General features: G+C 40.7%; 2 non-coding genes across 2 annotated transcripts; both read right to left on the bottom strand.

The window, feature by feature from the left end:
* Positions 1–962: 962 nt before the first annotated feature.
* Positions 963–1,034, bottom strand: TRNAE-CUC (transfer RNA glutamic acid (anticodon CUC)). Its single transcript has one exon. It is a non-coding gene; the product is annotated as a tRNA-Glu (tRNA).
* Positions 1,035–5,117: 4,083 nt separating this feature from the next.
* On the bottom strand, positions 5,118–5,189 carry TRNAE-CUC (transfer RNA glutamic acid (anticodon CUC)). The gene has a single exon. It is a non-coding gene; the product is annotated as a tRNA-Glu (tRNA).
* Positions 5,190–7,658: the final 2,469 nt, after the last annotated feature.

Below are 7,658 nucleotides of genomic sequence, written 5' to 3' on the forward strand. Positions count from 1 at the left end.
GTTTCAGGGTTTGCTGTACAGTGAAAGCTTCTTTTGGACCCTAGAACTGGAGACAGAACTGCAGGTAACACAGCATTGCATCCATCCATCCATTCATTTATCCTTATCTTTACTTTTGCCTTTCTATACATACTTACAAACAACTATTGAACATATTGCGAAGAAAGGACTCTTTGGAAAAGACCCTGATGCTGGGAAAGATGGAAGGCAAAAGGAGAAGAGGACGGCAGAGGATGAGATGGTTAGATAGCATCACTGAAGCAATGAGCATGAAACTGAGCAAACTCAGGGAGGCAGTGAAGGACAGGAAGGCCTGGCGCAATATGGTTCATGGGGTCACGAAGAGTCAGACATGACTTAACGACTGAACAACAACAAAAATTGAACCCATTCTTTTCCTGTGATGACTCTTGCACAAACAGCAGAAATTTTGGCTGCAACATTTTGCTTGCTATGCCATTATTGAATAGGGAGGCTTAAAAATAAAAGTGAGGAGGCTGAAGACATACAGTAATACCTTGCCCAGGTGTTAAGTTTCATTGTACTGCTGACCGAGAATGAACAAAACAGAAGCAAAAGGCTTGTTGTTTTTAAGAACTACCGGGGATTTGAGGAGAAGGTAGTAAATTAACCCCAAGGAAGACAATCATGAATTTAAGACAAGACAGAAAATAGAAAGGCCCATTTAACTTTTCCCTATATTCCAAAAATAGGAGGGGAACCCCCTCTTAAAGATAACTCATTTTAAAATTTATATTGAGTGGGGGCAGTAGTTCTCATTTCAGATAAATATAGTAGAACATGTTACCTGAATAAAAATGTGATGCAAATTAATTGCCATCCCTTCTTTTTATCTTGTAAGGAAAAAAACCCACGCTACACATTATACTGTACTGCCCAGAAAAGAGGGAAAAGAGGCCTTTTTTCTTTTTATTAAGGAAGTTTTAAATTTAAAAACATCATTCCCTGACCGGGAATCGAACCCGGGCCGCGGCGGTGAGAGCGCCGAATCCTAACCACTAGACCACCAGGGATCTACACGTCACTCTTCTTTCTTTTCTTTAAATGAACGTCCTCTTAATTTGAGTCAATCCGCAGGTTTTGTCCTGTTTCCTTACATAAATATATCTGTTAGTATGTTTTCCCGAACCTAATGACTTTCCAATCGAATATGCCGTTTTGCACCAAGATGACGAGGCTAATTCCGGCAACTGAACAACACGTACTTGGTTTTGCTATTGGCTTGCCCGTAAAAAAGGTCAGTCTTGAAAAAATACTTTTTTGGGAGAGAAAAAAACCCTCTATTTTTTCCGTCCTCTACATTCTTGATGCTCTCGCCCATCTCCCGAGAATTGCGTCTTGCCTTCAGAAAAAAAGAAGAAGAAGAAGAGGGAGGACCCCGTTCTTTGGCTGAATTGAGGCTCAAACTACAAACTGCGAAAAATCTGCAATTTTGCTGAACTGACAGCGCCGGTGCTCAGAGAAATGCAAGTTTACTGTAGCTGTGATGGAAACACTAGTCCTCGCTTCCCCTCCACACCTGTCCCTCCGGTAGCACAATTCTTGTTCATTCAAGTTCAGCTCATGACTATTTTTTTAAAAACTTCAATCATTTTTTTAAAAATCACCCTGCCAAGGACTTATGCAATTGTTAATATAGACCAATGTTTCTCAATCTTGGCCACTTTAAGATGGGTGGACTTCAACTTCCAGAATTCCACAGCCAGCCAGGCTGGCTGGGGAATTCTGGGAGTTGAAGTCCACCCATCTTAAAGTGGCCAAGATTGAGAAACACTGATATAGACTGTGACCCTGGAAAGCTAAAGTATTAATCTGCAGCAATGTAAAATGAGGAAGAAGCATGTGGCATCTTCAAGCCTAAAATATGTAGAATTAATATGGCACAGACTTTCGTAGACGCCACTGTAAATTTCCCAGAGGCCTCCTGTTTTCAGTACAAATATTTAATTTCAACTGTGCCTTTGAATTGCAAATTGTAACTGGGCAACAGTGACTGCTCTGCAACTGTACATTAACACCCAAAACTTTATTCTGGTCATTGACAAATAAGAATGAAGGAAACAAAACTTGTCAGCAAGATCCAGTTAAAGCTCAGGCAGGCTTTAATAAATGGCCGCCAACCCAGTTTCCGAAGAGTTATTTGGCAGATGTGAGAAGCAGGACATTTGGCCACCAAACAGAATAAACGGTACATTAAAAAGGATGTATGAAATGTAGAAGTTGGAGCTGATTTATTCGTCAAAATGGGGGGACATGAATAGCAGACATACTTGGATAACATGAGCTCAGAGCTTAAAGCCAGAAGGGCAGTCCCAGGTGGGCTCTCATGCATATCACAAAATGACCACTAATTCCAGAAAATATTAAGGCAAGGAAGCAGAAAGAGTCTCTACGGTGGTTACATCTGCAAGAGATACAAAACTCCTCCAGAGAAATGGAGGCTTTATGCCACATTTCAAGTGCCACGAGACTATTTACACAGAAAGTTGTGCTCCATTGACTTGCACATTGTATTTAAATGCTTCCTGCATCTCTTAATCAGTTATGGAATTTCCTACAATAGAGACTCTAATAAAGTCCTGTTTCTGTTAATCCTTTTATGGAGGGTAAAGCACAACGCCCCGAATCACAGATATTCTCATCGCAGGCAGGATGGGGAGAGACTGTTTGGAACAAAAGTTTGGCGTGGGAGTTTCCCTCTCCTAAAACAAAACAAAACAAAACAAAACAAAGCTGAGGGTGACTTAGGCAGGACTCCCGGGTATCTGGGCGCCTCCACATGCTGAACAAGAGTGTGACACAAAACACAAGCTTTGCTCAGCTGGATGATTTTTGCCTGCATTCAAAGAGGAATTGGACAAATTGCTTTAGTGATGTTTTGGGTCCTGAACATGCAGAGTGGGACACTTGGTGTAATAGTGAGAAGCCCTCCTTTACAAAGATAAGTTGAAGCAATCAAGGAGGCAGGAAAGAGCTGTGACTTTGTTCCTTGTGGGGGACAAGCCACAGAGATCAAGCTATGCAAATATGTAAGTGCAGGGCCAGGTTTAGGCTAAAACCGAGCAGGCACTGGCCTAGGATGTGGAAACGTAAGGGGCACCAACACCACCCCTTTTTCCAAATCATTTTAAAAATGCAAATCTTTGCATTGGGGGCACCATCAGTTGATGTGGCCAAGGGGCACCATATACCCTTCAGCTAGCACTGTATATGTGTATATAGAGACAGCCATCACCCCAGAATACGCATGGCCTCTGAGCTCTTCCAGAGGAACATGGGCGTGTGTAATGCCATCATAAAGCATCACACTGACAGGGCTCAAATTGAATAATATCTCCCAGCCAATTTGATCTGGCAGGGTTGGTGTGCTCTGGGTTCCTTCAGCTAAACAAGCCACCTATTGGGACCCCAGAAGTGCGCCTTCTCTGTTGCAGCACCCGTCCTCTGGAATGAGATTCCCCCCAAGATTTGAATGGCACCCAACATCCTGGTGTTTCGAAGGGTCCTGGAGACGTGGCTTTTGCCCAGGCCTTTGGCAAGAGTGACTGAAGCCCATTTTCTTCTTTTTCTTTGTCCCCATCTGGGTTTGATATCTCTGCCATCTTTGTTGTTTGTTTTGTGTTGTTTTCTTGTTTTAAATGCTTTTAACAATCTGCAAACCGCTCAGAATTACTGGGAGGTGGGCAGCATATACATTTAATAAATTAGTATTGTTATTATTGTTATTACTGTTGCTGTTGTTATTAAAAGGGCACCATCATGATCAAGATGTGCTACAGGAGCATGATGGGAGTTACAGTCCCATGTATCTGGAAAGCATCATGTTGGGGAAGTCTGGATTCGAAATTCAGCTTCTAGAATCATTGCCCTGTTGAGAATTAACCTCATCAGTCTTTGATATCATTGACTGGCATTGTCATGCAATTATCAGACAAAGGGAGCTTTTTTTTTTTTTTTACTTATTCCTCTTGTGGGCTAAGAGATTGCTGGGGTTTAGGTGAACGGGTAGCCAAAATCGTACTCTTACCTGGAGTTATATCCCATTGTTGCTATTAATTAGGTTTATTACAGCCACCCACTGCGACAGGCAGTCATTAAATTTAGTGGGATTTCCTTTGGGCAGGTAATGTACACATGAACCTACAGCTCTTTAAAAAGGCAAAATATCATATCGTTTATAATTTAAGGATTACATCATCATTATGGATTATAATGAGCCCTGAAGATCAATAAAATTGAAAATGGTTGCCGCATCTGTAATCTCCAATCTGATTTTTTTTTACATCTAAATTATAACAAGATAGTTTATATAACCAGAATATTTTTTTGGCTTTGATTCTGCATTGCAAATACAAACTCATTTGTTAAAGCTGACTAGTTTTGTTGTTTTCCCCTAGCTATGCTGCAAGCTGAGGAAAAATGAACAATGCTTTAAAGCAGTGTTTCTCAACCTCGGCAATTTTAAGAAGTGTGGACTTCAACTCCCAGAATTCCCCAGCCAGCAATTCCCCAGCCAGATTTCTGGGAGTTGAAGTCCACACATCTTAAAGTTGCCAAGGTTGAGAAACATTGCCTTAAAGTAACAGAGACCCATAAAGTAATCTTGTTCCATAGTACCATTGAAAGGGAAATATAAAACAATTTAACGTGAACTCAGAATTTAGCTGGTTATTGTTTCCTGTTTAGCCAAACAGACGTCTTAAGGCAGTTTGCAGTCCTCCATATAAACCTTAAAATCTTAGACATGTCTAATAAATATCTAATCAATCTCATGGAGTTAATTATTTATTCTTGAAAGTTGTAAAAGATGTATTCCACCAGGAGTTTGAAATCCAAACGTGAGGAGGACACATTCATTCCTGAAAGTCTACAAAACAGATTTTCAGGTAATAATGAACAATAACGTTAAAGGGCAAAGATTGTTCATCTAGCCACTAATGAAACCGAGTTGCAGCACAACGAAACCTTACCCGTGTTACCAAGGAAGACTGAAATGAAGTGTTCCTCTCCTTGTTTTAAAAGACAAAGAGAAAGTCTTCAAATATCTTTCAGTGATTAGCTAGATTGATCGTGTATAGCTAGGGAAAAAAAAGCCTTTCCCTGACCGGGAATCGAACCCGGGCCGCGGCGGTGAGAGCGCCGAATCCTAACCACTAGACCACCAGGGAAGTCAAATATTTTATTTTTGTTTGTTATATATCTCCGGAAAAAAAAATTATTACAAGCCTATTTGATCTGAAGATTCGGTAATCTACTGTTCTAATGTAGGACAAGTTGTTCCAGCTTTTCAATCTATATTTTGATTTATTCTGAAGGGGGAGGTCTACGTATACCACCAGGAATTTTTGCATGAATGAAAGCTGGGATGTAAATTGAACAAACAAACAGGAATAGTATAGTAAAGGAATAAATGTGCTCTGGCCAATAAATGCACAGTACAAAGACTTATAACAACAGGAAAGTCAATATAAAAATGTAAACTATTTATTTATTAATTAGATGTATATCCTGCTTTTTATTCAGGAGCTCAAGGTAGCATACAGTGTCCCGGCTTCTCCCATTTTTCCCCACGATATCCACTTTGTGAGTTAGGCTGAGTGGAGAGAAAGGAATGGCCCAAAGTCACCTACTGAGTTTCCATGGTTGAGAGTAGAGGAGAGCCTGCCCCCCCATCCTACTCCAACACCTTCACAACTGCCTCTTAGGACTAAGTTACACTCCTTCAACTAAAAAGGGAACGAATGATGGGCTTTGTTTGCATCAGTCTGCAGAATATAAATTGCCACAGAGCCCAAGACCTTTTACATTTGGTTTCATTTATGACCAGATCTTGAAACATCTGTATGGGTTTCTCCCCGTTCGTGGGGCTTCAGAGCCTAGAACCTACTCAACATCCACTCAACCTAATACAAATGTAGGCTGCAGTCTAAACCAGCGTTTCTCAACTTCAGCAGCTCTAAGATGTGTGGACTTCAACTCCCAGCATTCTTGGAGTTGCTGAGGTTGAGAAACAAACACTGGTCTAAACCCACATATTACAGAATAAGTTGCACTGATCTTAGTAGTGTTCTGCCTGTTGCCATGCCCAGGACTGTACTGCTGGTTTAGAAAATCCCATCACTTTGGATAGAACTCACTTCTATGTCTTTGTCTCAGTAATGCATTGGGAAAGGATATGGGATTTTATACTGCAGGGCAAGGAACGTCACACTGTTTGGCTTCACTGTGACTGCAGTCCATTCCCTTGACGCCTTTTAGGTTCCCCGTCTTCCTTGACTATTTGTTAAAACTGTAGCCTTAGGACTTATCTTTATTTACTAATACATTTCTCAGATAATTCTCAGCCCTAAATATCTCTTAGAAAATAAAAAGTACATGAAACCTGATGCTATTTTGCTGTGTCCTTCTACTTAGGAAAAAATAAATAAAGTAAATTAGGGTGCTTAAAAGCATTCTGAGAATCTAGAGGCCGTGAGAGTTTTCTTTCCGAAAAAGAAAACTTTTGTGGCCAGCCATGTCTCCCATTTCTGAATGGATAAGAGTAGCCACAATATGCTCTCAAAATTCAAGATTCCTTTCCTGGAGTTACAAACATTATCAAAACATCTTTAGTACCTCTACCAGAGAGGTAGTATGATAGTAGTTAAGGTGGAGGACTAGAACTACAGTAGAGGTTCAAGACTTCCTTTGGCCATCATGCTTCACTTGGGAGTTGGGGCAGCCATTTTCTCTCAGCTCAACCTACTTCACAGAGTTATTTTTGGAAAAATGGGAGGAAAGAGGTGATGCTTGAGTTCCTGAATGGAAAGGTGGAATATAAATCTAATGAATAAATGTTAAGGCAGATTTTTTTCAAAGTGCCTGTCAGGTTCAGCCCAAGAAACGTAGCGGGACAATTCAGGAACAGTTCAGTTACTTTATTAGCTTACACCTACTAGACAGAACCTTGCCAGACTAACTCTAACCCCCAACGACTGCAACTAAACACTCTGAATTCCTTAGGGTGGTGCCAGTCTCATCCTCTTAGTTTTCACATGCTCAGGCTGCGGGCTGAGAAGATGCTTGAGATTCCTCTCTCTATGACCTTGGGCCTCCTCACTCATGTCTTCCCTCACAGTGCCCATGAAACAGAGCAGGCTGAGAAAAAGCATCCCAGCAAAATTACACCCGGTCAGTTATGGCATCAGTAAGGCTTACTGTGAAGTAGCTAGACATGCATTAGCTATGCTGGCTGTCAATATAATCCTGCAGGAAGTAATGTCAGTAGCTTCTCTACTAACTGTCCATAAAATGCTTTTCTAAGAATTAGGTGTGAATGATATATATCATTGCTTAATGTTGATATACCAAAAAGACACACACAAAAACAATACAAATCATTTATCTTGAAACTACACTGCTTAACAATAATACTTACGCTAAGGTTTTGTGCTTTATGCAGGTAATACTCACACTCACACACAAAATACATACAGATTATGTGTGCTGGGACAATTTCTTCAGTCAGAGTCTCCAGACCAGGGAAAGATTATCTATGTAATTCTGCTTCTTCTTGTAATGTATTGTTTTTAATTGTCTGTCTGTCTGTCTGTCTGTCTGTCTGTCTGTCTGTCTGTCTGTCTATCTATCTATCTATC

The sequence above is a fragment of the Python bivittatus genome, unplaced genomic scaffold (genome assembly GCF_059951505.1).
Source record: "Python bivittatus isolate LINGU-HERP-01145 unplaced genomic scaffold, Pbiv_v1 ctg000020_np1212, whole genome shotgun sequence".
NCBI classification, from domain to species: Eukaryota; Metazoa; Chordata; class Lepidosauria; order Squamata; family Pythonidae; genus Python; species Python bivittatus.